Raw genomic sequence first — 18,225 nt, forward strand, 5'->3', positions numbered from 1 at the left:
TGAACAGTCTATGGCTTATACAATCACAAAAACAGTTTAGCAAAAATACACCAATATTGTGTATATGATGTGCAGAAATGGTCAAAGAAATTTTGCCTGTGCTTCTACAATTGGAACACCTGAAGAATGAAACTGTTCCCCTACAAAGGGATTATAATTGCTAGTGGAGAAGTTACTTCTATGACAGTAATGAATAAGCCACTGCATGCCCAGATGGGTACCAGTGTGACCTGCACTGGTCAGCAACAAACTGTCTTAGAAGTTAGAGTGATCCTGTGCAGACTGGTTCCTGTTGTATGAACCCTCACATGGGAAGATGGTCATGGATCATCCGCTAGAGGTGTTCTACATGAGCAGACGAAAAGAGGGATCAAGGAGACGAAAAACACCAGAAAGTAGAGCTTTGCAGGTCAGCGGCTGCCCTGCAGCATCCAGGCACAGTGGTGCTCCTCCAGCTGTGCCCCACAGCATCCAGGAACACTGGTGCTCCCCCAGCTGTGCTCCACAGCATCCAGGCACAATGGTGCTCCTCCAGCTGCTGCCCTGCAGCATCCAGGCACAGTGATGCTCCTCCAGCTGCTGCCCTGCAGCATCCAGGCACAGTGGTGCTCCTCCAGCTGCTGCCCTGCAGCATCCAGGCACAGTGGTGCTCCTCCAGCTGCTGCCCCACAGCATCCAGGAACACTGGTGCTCCTCCAGCTGTGCTCAACAGCATCCAGGCACAGTGGTGCTCCTCCAGCTGCTGCCCCACAGCATCCAGGAACACTGGTGCTCCTCCAGCTGTGCTCCACAGCATCCAGGCACAGTGGTGCTCCTCCAGCTGCTGCCCTGCAGCATCCAGGCACAGTGGTGCTCCTCCAGCTGTGCCCCACAGCATCCAGGAACACTGGTGCTCCCCCAGCTGTGCTCCACAGCATCCAGGCACAATGGTGCTCCTCCAGCTGCTGCCCTGCAGCATCCAGGCACAGTGATGCTCCTCCAGCTGCTGCCCTGCAGCATCCAGGCACAGTGGTGCTCCTCCAGCTGCTGCCCTGCAGCATCCAGGCACAGTGGTGCTCCTCCAGCTGTGCCCCGCAGCATCCAGGAACACTGGTGCTTCTCCAGAGTGGCAGCCACCAGGGAGGCTGAGGCAGGTGAACCTCTTGAACCTAGGAGTTTAAAGCCAGCATGGGCAATGAGCAATGTAGCAAGATCTTGTGTGAAAAAATAAGAAAAAATGAAAAGTACAAGTTCTGGTGAAAAAATGACTTTTACAACTCTGTCTATAATCTCCTGTTGTGGTGGTTTGGAAGAAAATGGCCCCCAAATGGAGTGGTATTCATGAGAGGTGTGGCTTTATTGGAGTGTGTGTGATCTTGTTAGAGAAAGTATGTCACTGTGGAGGTGGGTTTTGAGGTCTCAGATATGCTTAAGCCACGCCCAGTGAGACAGATCACTTCCTGTTGCCCGCAAGTCAAGATGTAGGACTCTCAGCTACTTTCCCAGCTTCATGTCTGCCTGCATGCTGCCTTCCTTCCCACCATGACCATAATGGACCAAACCTCTGCACCATAAGCGAGCCACCCCAATTAAATGTTTTTTCCTTTATAAGAGTTGCCATGTGTAGCACAAATTCTAATTGACCTTAATAATAAAAGCCCCAAGTCAGCTATCAGGATAAATGCTGAAAGAACAGAGAAGTAAAGGGGCTAGCCACTAAAAACAAACCTTTTACATCTACTGAATGCTCAGACTGAAGCAGGCAAGATCCTGTCTCCACGAATCTTCAGACCAAATGCTAAGACTGAATGTAATGCACTGAGCTCCTGTCTCCTCCTGCCTTATATTCCTCTCTCTACCCAGTCATATCCCTTCCTCTCTCCACCTGCCTAGTGCTGGGATTAAAGGCATGTGACTCCCAAGTACTGGGATTAAAGGTGTGAGCCACCATTGCCTGGTTCTGATTCTCTTTTATACTGGGTAGATCTTGTGTAGCCCAGGGTAGCCTTGAACTCATAGCGATCCATCTGCCTCTGTCTCCCAAGTGCTGGGATTAAAGGTGTGTGCCACCATTGCCTGGCCTCTATGGTTAACTAATGATTTATTCCACACTCTGATCCTCAGGCAAGTTTTATTTGTTTCAGCACAAGCAAAGTATCACCACAACCATGGCCATGGTGTCTCTTCACAGTTTAAAAACCCTAAATAAAACACCAGTTAAAACAGATAACATGGTGGTTTGAAAGAAAATGGCCCCCAAAGGGAGTGGCAGTATTAGGAAGTGTGGCCTTGTTGGAAGAAGTGTGTCACTGTGGGGGTGGGCTTTGATGTCTCTCTTGCTCAAGTTTCCCTTAGTGTGATTGCCAGACAACTTCGTGTTGCCTACAAGACGTGGGACTCTCAGTTACTTCTCCAGCACCATATCTGCCTGCATGCTGTCATGCTCCCCATCATGATGATAGTGGACTGAACCTCTGAAACTGTAAACCGAGTCATCTCAATTAAATGTTTCCTTTATAAGAGTTGCCGTGGTCATGGTGTCCCTTCACAGCAATAAAAAATCCTAACTAACACAAATCTAATGTGTAGTTTATTATTCATTAATGAAAATAATAAACTTGTTATTGAGGGGGTTGTTTTTGTTTTATGAGGTAGGGTCTCTCTATGTAGACTTTGGCTGTCCTGGAACTCACTGCATAGACCAAGTTGGCCTCCAACTCTTAGAGATCCGACTGCCTCTGTCTCCCATGTGCTGGGATTAAGACGTCTGCCACTTCTGTCCTGGTTATTTTTGGTGACTTTGGAGACATCTCTATGCAGTCTAGGCTGACCTTGAGCTGGTGAACCTCCTGGCTCCATCTCCCAAGTGTTTATTGACAAGTGTGTACAGGCTTGGCTGGTACACTATTTTTAATATTTTGCTGCTTCTGACTTTATGTGTGAAATTTCAAAGAAACTGTAGTATCATGCTTCTAACACTAAATATATATTTTATGTAAGGGTTTTCTTTTCCATTTTCAGGTAAAAAGAGACACTTTTGACAAATCCAATATGATGACATTTGAAGTCTACACTCCAGTAGATTCACAGGACATATTATATTTAATAAAAAGTTTTTTGTGAGTCATTATTTCTTACCACACACTATAACCCTAGCTTCCACCCTAATGTGTTTTCCTATCTCTGTTTCTCCTTTGAAGTTTAGATCTGAATTTCAGAAACATTGCTAATGCAAAATAAGTCAGTGTCTAGACCATCTGGGTTTCTAATCATGTTCTCTCTCTCTCTCTCTCTCTCTCTCTCTCTCTCTCTCTCTCTCTCTCTCTCTCGCTGTACTGATGCAAGTTTCCCCCAATGTTGACGTTAAGAGATTCCTGAATGTGGTGTCCTTAACTACTACCTTAACCTCCTCACTTTGAGTTGGATGCTGCCAGCAAGGAGGACAGGGGATTGCAAACCTGATGGAGCAGGATGGCTGGGAGGGCGTGTCAGAGGAGGTGCTGAAGGGAAGGGTCTGGAGTAACAGAAGGTTCTTAGCAACAGAAAAGCTGTCAGCTCAGAGGTCGTGGTTCCTGCTCTCAAAACCCTGTTGTAGGAGAGAGTGAGAAGGGTTCAGCTGGAAGTGGTGGCTGAGGCTGAGGCAGGAGGATCACTATAAAGCGAGGTCTAGGCTAGCCTGGGATACAAAGTGAGATTCAGAAAAAGCAAAACAAAACAACAAATAAATAAAACTGGGGGATAGGGTGGTGACAAATGAAAGCCAGAAGGTTGGGGACAGAGGGGACCATGGAGTCAGCCCCTAGCCAGAAGGCAGGCTGGGGAGAGGGGACAATGGAGTCAGCCCCCTAGGACCTGAATCACCAGTTCACAGGAAGTATGCACTTCCCAGTCTCCATGAGAAATGAAGAATTTCCTCCCTCAAGTTCTCAAGAGAGAGCCAAACAAGACAGTCCGTGGAAGCACTTAGCACCTGCACACAGAAGAGATGTGTACTCGGTGTCTGTAACAACTATTACCGTAACATGATTGTTGTTTTATTCTATTTGTGTGTGTATTTGTTCACTGAGACAGAGTCTCACTGTGTAGCCCAGGTTGGCCTAGAACTCACTATATAGCCCAGGCTCTCCTCAAACTTATCTTCTTCCTGCCTCAGCTTCCTGAGTGTTGAAATTATAGGCATGTACCATCTTACTCAGCTTGGGGCCGTTTTTATCGCTGCGATTGTTTGACTGCCGCTAGCACTTGTACCCTATGTGGGTTAAGACTTGCCACCTCGAAAGGACGCTGTAAATGTAAGCCTTGAGGTTCAGGAAGGTTGGCATCTCCAAAGGCCCTGGGTTCGGCTGCTTTCTGCTACACACCAGACACACCAAAGGAGAACACACCCCATCTCCATCTCGGGGCTTGAGGGAGCAACCTCAGAACCTGACACTCCTGAGTCCAGAGAGAGGCCAAGTCAGTTCCAGGAAGAGCCTGGCCTTCGTCCAGCAAAGAGGAGCAAGGAGCACAGAGGTGTGACTCTGCAAGCCACCAACAAAGGTGATGAGATGGTTCATGATAGCCACTGCTCCACTTGTGAGATATGACAATGAGCCAGCCTGTCCTCACCTTGGGAGCGCACAGGAGCAAATGCAAATGGTGTTTAGAAAGCCAGTGTGGCTGTGGAGGGCTTGTTGGCCTGGGCTTTGCCTGCCTCATTCAGTGTCTGTGGAAAGCACAAGGCCTAGGTTGAAACAGCTCTTTATAGGAGTCCAGGGAGGGTAGATTAGTAAGGTGGCGGAGCCCCTGTGTGCTCGAGATCAGGTTTATAATGATGGGGGCCCAGCTAGCTCTGCATCCGTGCAGACCTGAGTCCTAGCAAGGTGGCTGCAGAAAGGAAGTCTAATATGGCATACAGAGAAGACCACAGAGAGACCCGAGGCTCAAGATAGCCTACCTGGGGCTAATGACAAATGAAACACTGCTGGCAGCACTGTGGTAGGGGCTGTGGAACTCTGTGTCTTTTGAATTTCCCCTTCCTTTTCTCGGGGCGCCTTCTGCGCAGGTGTGAGAGGAGTCGGGGACAATTCAAAGTCATCGACAGGGACCTGCACCTATGGTGATAAGCAAACTAGCAGCACTCACGCTTTGCTCATTAATAAATTAGCTAGTTAACTAATTAAGTGATATTCTACTGATTACCTGGCATGATGATTAATTTTATGTCTCCACCAATCTGGGTCAGAGTGTCTAGACATTGGTCAGATACTCAGGGTGTCTTGGTGAGGTGAGAGACTTAGGGGTCAACTGACAGACTGAGTAGAGCCATGGCCCTCCTACTGTGGGTGGGACTGTTACTAGAAGCCATGACTACAACATAACTGGTTTGAGTCCTTCCCCTGCCCTCAGACTGGATCTCATACCATCAACTCTCCAGGCTCCCAAGAGTACATACTGCTTTTCTAGAGGACCTGAGTTTGAATTCCAGCACCTACAACCAGGCAGTTCACAACTATCTGTCACTTCAGCTCTAAGGGGAACCAGCACCTCTGGCCTCTTGGCACCAGATATGTATATACACACATAATTAAAAGTGATAAACACTAGTCTTTCTTTCTGTCTCTGTTTTTGTTTGTTTGGTTGGTTGGTTTGGGGGGGGGTTATTTTGTTTTGTTCTGGTTTTGGTTTTTGGTTTTTCAAAACAGGGTTTCTCTGTGTAACAGCTGGAACTAGCTCTTGTAGACCAGGCTGGCCTCGAACTCACAGAGATCCTCCTGCCTGTTTCCCGAGGGCTAAGATTAAAGGCATGCGCCACTGCCGCCCAGCTCTGTCTCTGTTTTTGTTTTGTTTTGAGTGTGAGTCTGGCTAGCGCCAGCTGGCTGAGCACTTGCTACACAGAACCAGGCGGGTCTTGAACTTTTGCTCCTCCTGCTTCAGCCTCTCAAGTGGGATTACATGCACATATCACCACACCTGGCCTTGCACGAGTCTTTTGATACCCGCACACCTATGAGTATATCTTACGGATCTCGATTCTCTAGAGAGTCCTGACAAGGCACAGGCTCTCTGCCAGGGTATCCTGTGCTGAAATAGTGTCAGCGGCAAGCCCTCTGCAGCGGAGAGCTGAGAAGAGAGACCTAAGCGGAGGCCTTACCCATGCGACAGGCGTTGTCACTGAATATGTGAGGTTTCTAGAGACAACTTGAGATGTGGGGTGATCAAGAGAATGGGGGTCTGAATAAAGAGGCAAATACCAGAGGCAGTAGAGAATAAGTTAATTAAGCCTAATGACATTACATTTAAAACTCCATGGGACTACAGACTGGAAGTGTGAGTGTGCGTGTGTGTGTGTGTGTGTGTGTGTGTGTGTGTGTAGATTAGAACTGAACCCAGAGGATCAAATGTTAGATCCCATGTAACTTCATGAGGGTAGAAAATCATGTTGACGTGTATCTGTGCTCAGATCATGTGTTAGGTATAGTTACCCAAACACAGATACCCCCAACATTCTTGGGTTTCTTTGGAAATTAGGTTTTGCTCAGAACATCTCTGAGTTCTAGGCCTTGGGGTTGCTGTGACCCAGTGAATCTTGGGATGCCCAGTCAGACAGATCCCATTCGGGAGGAAGCTGTGCTCCTGGCTCAATATGCCTCTGCTGAGTAGACCGGAGCCTAGCTCTCCACCTAGGTGTGTGCTGGTTTCTTTCTGTTTGATAAGGGCGTGTTGTTCTGGTGGTTCCCAGGCAATAGACCTGAGCTCCCGGCCAAACCGGCGTGGGCAGATCAGCCACAGAGGCTGCTGGGAAGGCAAATGGCCTGGCTCCAGGTGCCACCACAAAGGTTGTTGTCTGTGTTCTTCCCAAGCCTCTGAAGCCGCGTGGCCAACGTGTCTCCACTCTCCCAGCCCAGCTTTCTGGGCCAACTATAGACGTCCTATCCTGACTGTGGGTCCTATCGTAGCCCAGGAATTGTGGGCAGCGGGAGGAATCCAGGCATTAATGAGACATGGAATTTTACACTGAGCCCTGGAAACCAGTTAACTGTGTTTAAATCCCCCAAACGCAGGAAGACAGAGGCTGGGGTGTGTAGCACTAACCTGTGTTCGTTCATCTGTGATTGCTCATTTCACAAAGCTGGCTTTTGGGAGTGATCAATAATCCCACCTGTTTTCTTCCCTCCGTGAATAAGTTTGGGACAAACCGAGAGAAGACAGCGGGCGCAGATGCCAGTCAGAATGGCAGCCTTGAAGGTGGTCTGAAGAACACACTTTAGGTTCCAATTTGCCCATCCAGGAAATGGGCTGGCCGTAGTGTGCCTGGTTTTAGGACAAATCATGTCCTGAAAGACCTGATTTTAGGTCCTGACTTCATCCTCCTCAGAGGTGGAGCCAAGAAAACACAGAAAAGGCTGAGCTAAGCACGTTTGGTTCCTTCCCAGAAACTTATCCATTAGGTAAAATCCCTTCTCTAGAGACTTGTTAGTGAAGACGCATGGAGACCACCGCTCTACGTCAGCCGGCATTCCTCTGCTTCAAACATGGGGCAAACCCAGAACATGGAGCAAACCCAGAAAGACTACTCAGCGCAAAGAGCGCCTCCTTAGTAACTCACAACTTCCTGTAACTATTGCTCCGAGGGTTCCAATAACCTCTTCTTACGGACCCCTGCAGACTCCCTTGTGCTTGAGGTGTGTGGGTCTCTGTTTCCCACAGGGAGCACAATACAGGGAGTGCTGGGTCATGGAGCTGGGTCTTTGTTTAGATCCTAGCTCTGCCCCTTCTAACCAGACATCTTCCGGAAGATCGCCTCATCTCTCCAGGCTCCTGGTCTGTCACAGGATGCCCTGGCTACTCCGGAAAGTCGCTGGGAAGATGCAGCTTGCTATGAGCAAACAGAAAGGACTGTGCTTATGAATTCTGGTGTCACCTGGTCCCAGCGCTCTTCCTAGGAAGAGCAACACAGTGAGAGCCTGTCCCTCGGTCTAATTTGGACATCTGTCCATGGCTCAGGCATATATGAACTAAAATAGCGGCTATCCATAAGGCCTGTTGAATTCTCTCTCTTAGGAAGTCCATCATGGACCTGATGAAGATCAAATTAGAGAACTGGGCATCGTGGATTTCCCATTTGCCCAGTAACCTTGCCTTCTTGGGGAGCTCAGGGAAGGCTTTGCATCATACTAAGGTATTTTAGTCTCTGTCTCTGGCCTATTACACCATCCTACACCAAACACACTTTCATACATACATACAGGCAGGCAGACAGACGCACACACTTAGTCACACACACGCACGCACATATACATATATGCACCTACACCTGCACACAGACCCAAGAATCTATCTCAACCCTAACGGTTTAGTTGTTTTTCAAGTACAGAGAGAATTCGCGAACAATTTCTTAGATGTTAAAGGACAGAGAGAGAGGGGAGAAAAAATGAAAGATCTTGCATCCTGCTCAGAATGGATTCTTTAAAAAAAAAAAGAGAGAGAGAGAAAGAAAGAAAATCTCTTTAGGAGTCGAGCTTTCTCTCCCCCCGAGACATGATTATATGTTCTTTCTTTTCTTCCTGCCATTTCCCGGGCATTCAATACTCAATACCCAATGCGGAGTCCTTGCTGCTCTCCGGTTCTCCTCCCAGGCACGGAAAGGATTGCAGAGCTGCTGTGTCTCCAGGCAGCCAGGTGACCAGCTCTGGTCAATGAGGTGTCAACAGAGGTGACAAGTGTTGCTTCTGGGCCAGAACACTTAACTGCTTAGCTGCCAAGGCAGTGCTCCCCAAGCACCAACCTCACGGTCGTGTGGTGATTCACAGTGTTCAAGATAGTGGCTGCTCCCCACCCAGGGCATGAGGACACCTGTGAGGAGACACAGAGTGCAGTCTCCCACTGGCTTGGGATGCAGATGGACAAAGAGCAACCTTTACCATCACAGGACATTAGCTTGGAAAGACGCATGCTCCTGCAGCTTCATGGGCTTATTTTGTCTGCCATAACCATAATAAATGAAAAGCTGTGTGCATTTAAACCAATTTCCCCTGATACTTCCAAGGGCATCCAAGTTGACCATAGATGACACCAGTTCGTGGCAGCCCCCAAATGTCGCAGCTCTGCTGCATTCCTGTTCCCAGGCGGGTTTAAAGAGAAGACCATGCTTCCGAGAGAGATTCGGTCTCGCCTTTGCATTAAACGTCAGGCTGCTTCCTCTACCGCATGGCAGGTTTTCATCTCCTCTGAATAATTTTTTAGCAACTTGAGAAACTGCAATCCAAACATATAGTATTTTTGGCTGGAAATTAAAACACGTCACTTTTAAAACATAAGCAGCAAGCCCTGAATGTTTATGGTAAAAAGCTCACTCCTGGCCAGACTGCAAAGCTCGCATTACCGAGAGGCAAACCCTGGAGCATGCTGGCAGTTTGCACCCCAGTTCCTCCTTCCCACACAGTGCGGTGATTGTGAATCATGTCTCCTCTGGCACATGAACTTCCAGGCTTTACGACTCCTTCCATATCAAAGAGGGACTGTCTAGAATTTCCCCTTGCTCTAAGGAGAAGCCTGTGGAAATGGAAAGACAGAGTTCTGTCCACCGCGCCGCCTTTCCAGAGCAAGAGATAGCAGTTCTGAAGATGATGCTCAGTTGGCAGAGCTCTTGTCTAGCATGTAGGAGGCCCTGGGTTCAATCCCACCTCCACATGGTGGTGCATGCCTGTGGCCCCCACTGTCACAATGCGGAACAGGAGGATCAGAACTATGAGTTCAGTTTGGCTTTATAAAGAGTTGGAGGCTAGGCTGGCCTGAGTGATTCTGGGTCTCCTTAATAAAACACATGAACTTTCCAAAGATACTACCCAGAAGGCATAGACTGCCCTGAACCAAGATGAATGGCGATGATGACAACGGCCTTGGCACCACTGACATGCCAAGATGTGTCCCATCTGACACATCGCAGGTAGCTGCTACAAAAGAGTATGGCCTTGGCCTACAGACATTTCTGATCAAACCAAGACTATTCAGGATGCAACAAGGAACTGTGGGAAATGATGATTCCTGCCAGAATTAGCTCGCTGGGAAAATACAATTTCAAGGCATTGCTTCTTTATGTGACTTCTTAAAATGTTGCTGGGTGACAAAGCCAGGATTCTCTTATCAAAATGAAATCTGTAGAATACAATTTTCTGCTCAAACAATGTGGTTTATACAAAGCGCCACCCTTGCGTGTCAGATGAGGGAATATAAAACTCTTCTATAATGGATATATTGTTTGCACACAAAAAGCCTTATGAATCTATGTTTCATGCCAGGCCTCATTTGCCATCTCCAGGAAAAAGGGGAAAACTTTCTTGTCTCCAGAGGAAACTCCCAAAGAGACTATAACATCATAGTGACTGTCCCGTCTGTTTTTAACAAAATGTCAGAAGGCCACATCCAACTCTTTCTCAGATAAGACTACAACCAAGTCCCTGGCAGAGGAGAAACGCTTGTCTTTCCAGAGTCTTCTCACCAGCCTGAGATGACACAACACTTCCCCCAGTGGTGCAGAAATGCTGCAGAAATGTCCCGAGAAAGTACTCAGTACTGTCACAGCACCATGTTCAGTCCATGCATGGCTGTGAGGGACTCAGACAGCACCATGTCCATGCATGGGTGGGTAGAACTCAGATTTGACCTTGCTGTCCTTACCAACTGACACTAGGAGGAAAATGCAGGCGCGAGAAGGCAAAGCAACTCTGTGCTGTTACAAGACAGCCACGGAGCCAATCAGCTTTCACCACCCCCTTGCAGTCATGCCTACTGTGTGTCAGACACAGTGCTAAACACAGGGCAGGTACATTTCCTGCCCTCAGGGAAGCCAGAGAATCAGAGCTCTAAGAACTCAGTAGAGTGAAGGAGAATATCTAATTGGGGGCCAGAGAAGAGTTTTGAGGGAGATAGCTTGGCCCTTATGGTTCTCACTGCCCAGGCATAAGGACCTATGCTCAGGCCCCCAGCATCCATGTGATGCTGTGCACTTTCAATCCTAGCACTGGGGAGATGGAGACAGGAGGATCCCTGGGGCTTGCTGGCAACAGAACCAGTGAGCTCCAGGTTCGGTGAGAGACCCTGACTCAAAAAACATCCAATGTTGGCCTCTGGCCTTCATATGCATGCGCACACATGTGTACCTACCTACATATACACATGTCCACATATAAATATACATTTACATACATATTCCATGCACACAGGGTTTTTGGAAAGGCCAGCTTTATTTGGGAAGCATGGAAATGAAGACTTACTTCCGAGAGAAGGGGTGGGTTACTTTTTAAAGAATGGTCAAGTTTGGCTTAAGGAAATCCAGGACTATGTAAGGATGAGGAGGTAAAGTCATAGCCCGGCTTTGACCAATGAGCAATGACTGCTGGGTGGATCCGTCACCTCTTGGTCAGCAGCTACTGTGGACATTTGGGACTGCCAGCAGTTGACCTTCTCCCTTCAGTTCCTTGTTTTCTGTTATGGTTTGCATGTGAAATGCTCCCCGCCCCCCCCACAGGCTTATGTGTTTGAACACTTGGTCCACAGCTGGTGGTTCTGTTTGGGGGAGGTTGTGGAATGGTTGGGAGGTAGGGCCTAGTTGTAGACAACCGGTCACTGGAGGACAGGCCTTGAGGTTTATAGTCCAGCCTTGCTTCCTGTACTATCTCTGCCTCCTCAGATATAACCCCCAAACTGCTTCTGTCTCCATGCCTCTCCCGCCATCATGGGCTGCACCCTCAAACCAAAGACAAAATGAGTCCTCCCTCCATCCCTCCAGTTGCTTTGGTCAAGTATTCTGTCAGAGCAGTGAGAGAAACAAGGACGGAACTCTGAGGGGTGTGGAAAGGGCTGGTCATCCCTCCCCATGCCCAGGTTCAGTGCCTCTGGGAAGGACTCATTGAGGAGCTAACGTTTGATGGATTCCCACCAGATTAAAGACAGAAAGATGAGTCTTGAGAGTGAAGAATGAATCCGTATCTAAGGCTTAACGAGTTTCAAGAGTTGCAGGAATGTGACATAGAGCATGAAGAATGAAGACAAGAGAAGGTGGGTTGGACCTGGAACCGGGCAGAGTCCCTCATGGTCCTTGCAAGGGCTCTGAAGTTATTCTTGTGCTGTGGGAGGGTCAAAGGGAGTGGATACAAGAAAAGCATTCCTCTGGATGCTGGGTAGAAACTAGGCCTTGGAAATACAAGACAGAGAGTAGTGATACCATCTCAGGAGCTGCTACTGCAGCCTAGGGACAAGATGGTGACAACAGGGGAGGGTCTGTGACCTAGTAGAGGAGGAGGGGACCTCAGGATACAATGTACAAATGACACCCATTAAATACACTCATTGCAAAGAAGAGTCCAGAATAACCTATGGCTTTGCAGAAAAACCCCTGGCTTTGCAGAAAAACCCATGGCTTTGTAGAATAACCAATAACCCATGGCTTTTCAGGTTGAGCACATGGATGGAGCTGCGTACTGAGTCACAGTGGGCCGTGGATATGTGAACACTCAGGGCAGCACAGGGTAGGGCGTGTTTTAGTAGAGAAGGTAGTTTTTCTTTGAGCATCGAAGCCTTGAGATGTCTACAAAGCCCCCAGGAAGAAGCTGAAGTGGAGTCTGCTTGTGAACCTATGAGTCAAGTGCACAGAATAGGGCCCGAGAGCCACGTTTTGACGTCATTAGCATATAGATGCTATTCAAAGCCAAGGACTGCATTGAGGTTACCTAAGGAAAGAAACACAGTAAAAGAGGCCCATGAGCTCATCCTCAGGGTTCTGAGGATGGATCAAGGGCGATCTGCAATCTGCCTTCTCCCTTGGCGCTTGCAGGCCCCATGCCCGGCAGGATAAACTGTAGGAAAAGAGACGAACCTCTAAGACCATTTTAAAACTAATTTGAATACTGTATGTACATAATTAAAAACATTTGGCCCCAAAGATTAATAACTCCTTCTACATATTCCTTTGACAGGCGCAGTGATTTGCCGGGTGGGGTGGGCGGGGCGGGTGCATTCTGAGTTGATTAACACCTTCACGTTGCTTTGAGCAAAGTGTGGGGCGGCGACAGAAAATGCCACATTGCAGATGCCTGACTCAGGGACGGGACTCTGACTTCACGCCTCCGATCGAGGCAGAGACTCACTTCTGACGGAGGAAAAGTATTATAAAAATATATATGTAACACATATTCTATTCCTGATTTAGGTCTATAATCTTATGAGCCAGACTGTAATGAATAAAGTTATAATTAGCTGTAGATGAAGAACACGCAGCCGTGTTTTCTAGGGTGCACTTTAGGGCTCCGGTCCAATCTGCACATTTACAAGCTGTGCTATTCCCATCGACTTCCACAGACTCCACTCAGAGACGGAAGAGGCTGCATTATTGATTATAGAGTGTGCGTCTCGCTTATCTCTCTACTACGCCCCGTAGGGTGTGCAAATGCAAGAGGAAGGAAGAGCCAGGAAACGAGGAAAACACAACCTCATCCTCACAAAATCTTTCCCCAAATAACAGCATGGATGCTTGATGGATGCCAGAAAATCTCTGGCACCCCCCCATTACCCCTCCCCCATTGACCCCCCATGAGAGCTATAGACTTGCACCGATTAGATATAAGTTGACATGAATTGTTGCCATATATGTGCTGTGTGACCCTAGGTGTGTCACTTCCCCTCTCTGGACCCCTACTCTCTGTCTGTGAAATGAAAGGTAGCCCAGAATAGCTTCAAGGGTCTTTCCAGTTTAGCAAGTGTTCTATCAGATGAAGCCCAGAGCATATCACCAGGCAATTTCCTGCAGGACCAAGGCTGACCCTTGCTGTCTAAGATCCTGGTCCCTATACATGTCTTCCATGTGTCTGATGGAGTCTTGGAGAGCATGTCCTAAAGGCATAACAACTGGCTCTCTGATGCAGAAACTCTGGTTTACACTGTCTGCCAATTCCCACAGTGTAAATATTCCCGCCATGGTGGATTACGACACTAGCTCAGGGTCACTGAAGATGGAGCTGGAGAAAAGAGGGCATTATCGTCTCCCCTAAGCATCCAGCTTTCCAGCCACATTGGGGGAAACTGCTTGGTCGCCCCTCGCTCTTCTCCTCCACTGCCCTGGACACATGCTAAGAAGGGGACAAAGCTATTAAAGGGTGAGGACACTGGGCTTCGGGCCATTTCCTGGCAAGGAAACAGCCACCTTCTCTATATATCACACACACACACACACACACACACACACACACACACACACACACACGCACACACTGTGGAGGGGGGCATGACCACGACAACTCATACACACATGTCCCTTTCTTATAAGGACATCAGCTCTATCAAATCAAGATCCCTTCATGACCTGTTAGAATCTGAATCTGAAATGTATCCCATAGGCTCTTGTTGAATCCTCAGTTCTTGGGTTTCAGCACGAGTTTGAAAGCTGAGGAGCCCTTAAGAGGTAGGGCTTGGCTGGTGGAAGTGAGGGCAGGTCTCCAGGGGCAGGTCTCTGAGCGGTATGCTGGCCTCTGGTTCTTGTCCCAAGTTGGTCTGCGCTTGCTGTGTGAACAGCCTCACACTTCAGTGGCCAAGGCTGAAGCCACACCCACAGCTGAGGTTTCCCACGGCAGTGAACTGAAATCCCCCTGAAGCATGAGCCCAAATTAGCCTTTTCTCCTTCCAGTGGTTCCTTCGCTGCATTTGGGTCATGTGACTAACACACAAGCTTAATTAGCAGGAATTGCCTCTTTATAGGCACTGATTACACTTGTTACATGGACTGGGAGACCTTAGAGCTTCCACATATGAGGAAACACGCTTTGGTCCACATGGTTAAAAAGTCTAATGGAGTTAACGTATGTAACATGCCTGCTGCGGGGTGGGTGCATGGTTTTAGCAGGGAGTTGCTTTGTTTGATTTTAAGATTTATTTATTTTTCTGTGTAGGGTTCTTTGCCTGTGTGTATGTCTAGGTACCGTGTTAGTGTGGGGACCATAAAAAGGTGCAGGAGCTGGAGTTACAGACAGTTGGGAGCTGCCATGTGGGTCCTAGGAATTAAACCTGGGTCCCCTGGAAGGGCAGTCAGTGCTCTTAACTGCTGAGCTTCTCTCTCTCTCTCTCTCTCTCTCTCTCTCTCTCTCTCTCTCTCTCTCTCTCTCTCTCCAGTCCTGGATTGTTTGTTTTTAAGATGTTGGTGGATTTGATTTGACCCACGGAGCTAAAGATAACAACAAAAAGAGGAAGTGATAACTTTGCCACAAAGGACCCACTTTGGACCAACGAATGTCCAGTCTGACACCAGTTCAATCCAGCGCATGCCCTGAAAGTCTCCCTGAGAGTTGGCATCCTTCACCTGGTGAACCATGGGTTCAGAGTTAGAAGTCTGAAGGGCCATGCTCGGTTTCTACCAAGTGCACTGCACTCCTGAGCCTACGGCTGGTGCCTGAGCTGGTCCAGGGGCCTGAGGCGTTTCTTGCATCCAGGCTCTGAAGCTGCTGAATCCAACGCCACTTTGCAGTTGCTGAGCAAGACAACCCCTGAGTCCAGCACCCTCCTAATCCAGCCCCACCGTTCTAGTCTCTCTACTGCTATGACAGAGCATCGTGACCAAACGCCACGTGAGGAAAAGCGGGTTTATCTCAGCTTACAGACCCACGTCCAAGTCTATGAAAGGAAGTCAAAGCAGGAACTTAGAGCAGGAACTGAAGCAGAGGCCACAGAGAAATGCTGATCACTGGCTGGTTTCTCTTGGTTTGCTCAGCTTGTTCTCTTATGCATCCCAGGGCCCCCCACCTCCTCAGAGATTGTACCACCCACCATCAATCATTAGCCTAGAAAATGCCCCCACAGGCTTGCCTACGGCCAGTCTTATGCAAGCATTTTTTCCAGGTGAGGTTTACATCTTCTCAGAGGACACTAGCTGGTGTCAAGTTACCCAAGAAGAACAAACAAGACAAAAACAGCAAAGACGCCCACTAACTCTTCAAGTCCTCAGTAAGAAAAGATGTGAGGGAAGAGAAAAGATGGTTTGGCAGGAAGGGGCAAAGGTGGAAGAAAGGGATTGCACATCCCACGAGCACTTCCTAGTGGGCAGGCACGGTACCACATCCATCTCTGATAAAGTCCCCAATAACCCTTGGAACTATTCTACAGATGAGGCAACTAACACCGTGGGCCTGTTACCCGTCCAAGGGCATGGAGCAGGGGAAAGGCAGGGAGCAGAAATTCACACTGAATTCTATGCGACTCCAGAGTTCCTCCAGTGGGTCCTAACTTGCCTGTGCCGGGGGGAAACCAAGACTCCTGAGCATCCAGCTTGATTTTGGAACATAAGCCACCGGACTCACCTCTGAGCAGGCGTCCCGAGGAGCATCTGTGGAAATGGCAGCGGCTGCTCTTCCAGCCTTGGCTACCAGCAGTGTGGTCCCAGGGTGAGGCAGGCACATCTGTTGCCAAAGAACATTTGCCTCTCCGCTGGCTCCCCCTTCGCTGCCCTCTGGCCAAGGGGATAGGGAAATAGTGCCCTTGACTATAGGTGCATCCTCCATACTAATGAAGAAAGAGGTTTCATCATAGCAAGAAGGAAAATACACCATGCAGCCTAAAACCCGGCAATGCCATTAGAACGACCAGAATGGTTGATGATGCCTTTGCCCCTGGGCTCCTCGCCGCTGTGCTTGCTGAATTCTTTTGCTGTGTTCTCCCAGGTGCCTTGTAGGACTCTCTGATTTCTCAGAGGCCAGCCAGGTGTGCCTGCTAGGACACAATACCATCAGAGGGGCCCTGTCTGTCTTTCTGACTCCACTGGGGCTTCCCTTTGTCCTTCGCAAACTTTCTTTCCCTAGTGTGGAATAAGGCATGTGCTTCCAACTTCCAAATGTCGACGATTTTCCCTCTGCACCTTAACATTTGCCGAGGAGCTGGCAACAGGACACGGAGCTAGGTGTCCTCAGAAGCTGAGCGTGAATCAGATCCTTGTTATGAAACCACATTTGTGCAAAGCAGGGAAGCGCGAGGCGACGTGAATAACCAGACCTCTCATTCATCGTGAACTCATCCATGTTTATAGAAGCCAGGGAGGGTGAGAAAGAGGGAGAGGGGGAGGAGGGCAGGAAACAGGAGAGGGGTGGGAGCTAGGAGAGGTGGTTGAAAGCAGGTGTGAGGGAGTCCAGTTCTGACTCTGGAGTAAGCTTCTCTGCACTTGCTGAGCTTGGGCAAATCACGTGACCTTTGAGCATCAGTTCTCCCATCTGTAAAATGGAAGTACAGATACCCACCTAACATATTGGAAGGTGTGAGTCACCTTGAGCGAGGGGACCTCAACCTAAGAACTGCCTACTTCAGGTAGGCCTGTGGAGCATTGCTTTGATTGCTAATGGATACAGGAAGGGCCAGTCCACTGTGGGCAGGGGTTCCTGGGCTATATTAGAAAGCTAACTAAGCGTGGGCCTGGGGGACACTCAGAGAACGACCCAACAAGCAGTTTCTATTTTAAGCTCCTGCCCTGATTGTTCTTGATGGACTGTGACCTGGAAGTATAAAACAAAGAAGCCCTTAACTCCCCAAGTTGTTTTGGGGCAGTGTTTTAGCATAACTAAAGAAAGGAAACTGGAATAGACTGCTTGCATAGTGTTAAAGGTACTCAAGAAGTCTGGCAAGATAGCGCAGTGGCTAAAGACACATGCTGCCGCGTCTGAGGATCTGGGTTCAATCCCTAAGACCCACATGGTGGAAGGAAGCGGTCTTCAAGCTTTTAGGTTTGTGGCAGACAGACAGACAAGACAGGCAGGCAGACAGACAGAGACAGTATAAATACATGTAAAATCATTTTTTAAAGAAAAATCTCACGGTTATGTACGCAATCATTCACTTGAACTCCACACATGTTTATTAGGCTTTAACTGTTTGCCAAGCAGGGTAAGCCAAAAAGACTCAGCTCCTTAACATCTGGAGCAGAGGAAAGTCCAGGAAGGGGAGCAGCCTCTAAGCAAACGTCTGTGCACACCCCATCCGAGGGTGATGATAAGCGCTGCTGAGAAGTCAGCCATGACCAGAGCGTGGGGCTTTGACAGTTGGTAACAGAGGAGCCGAGCACCAGCTGGCCCGGGGAGTCCTGGGAAATGACGCTAAGAGAACCCATCCGGTGACAGAGTCAACTCATTTCGCAAAGAGAGCACTGAGCTCCACTGTCCGGACCTCATGGACTTTGCATGTACGTGCAAGATGCCCACAACTGAAAATGCTTTGCGAGTGTCTGTGCCTTGGTGTCTG

The sequence above is a fragment of the Myodes glareolus genome, chromosome 3 (assembly GCF_982192425.1).
Source record: "Myodes glareolus chromosome 3, mMyoGla1.1, whole genome shotgun sequence".
Lineage (NCBI taxonomy): Eukaryota > Metazoa > Chordata > Mammalia > Rodentia > Cricetidae > Myodes > Myodes glareolus.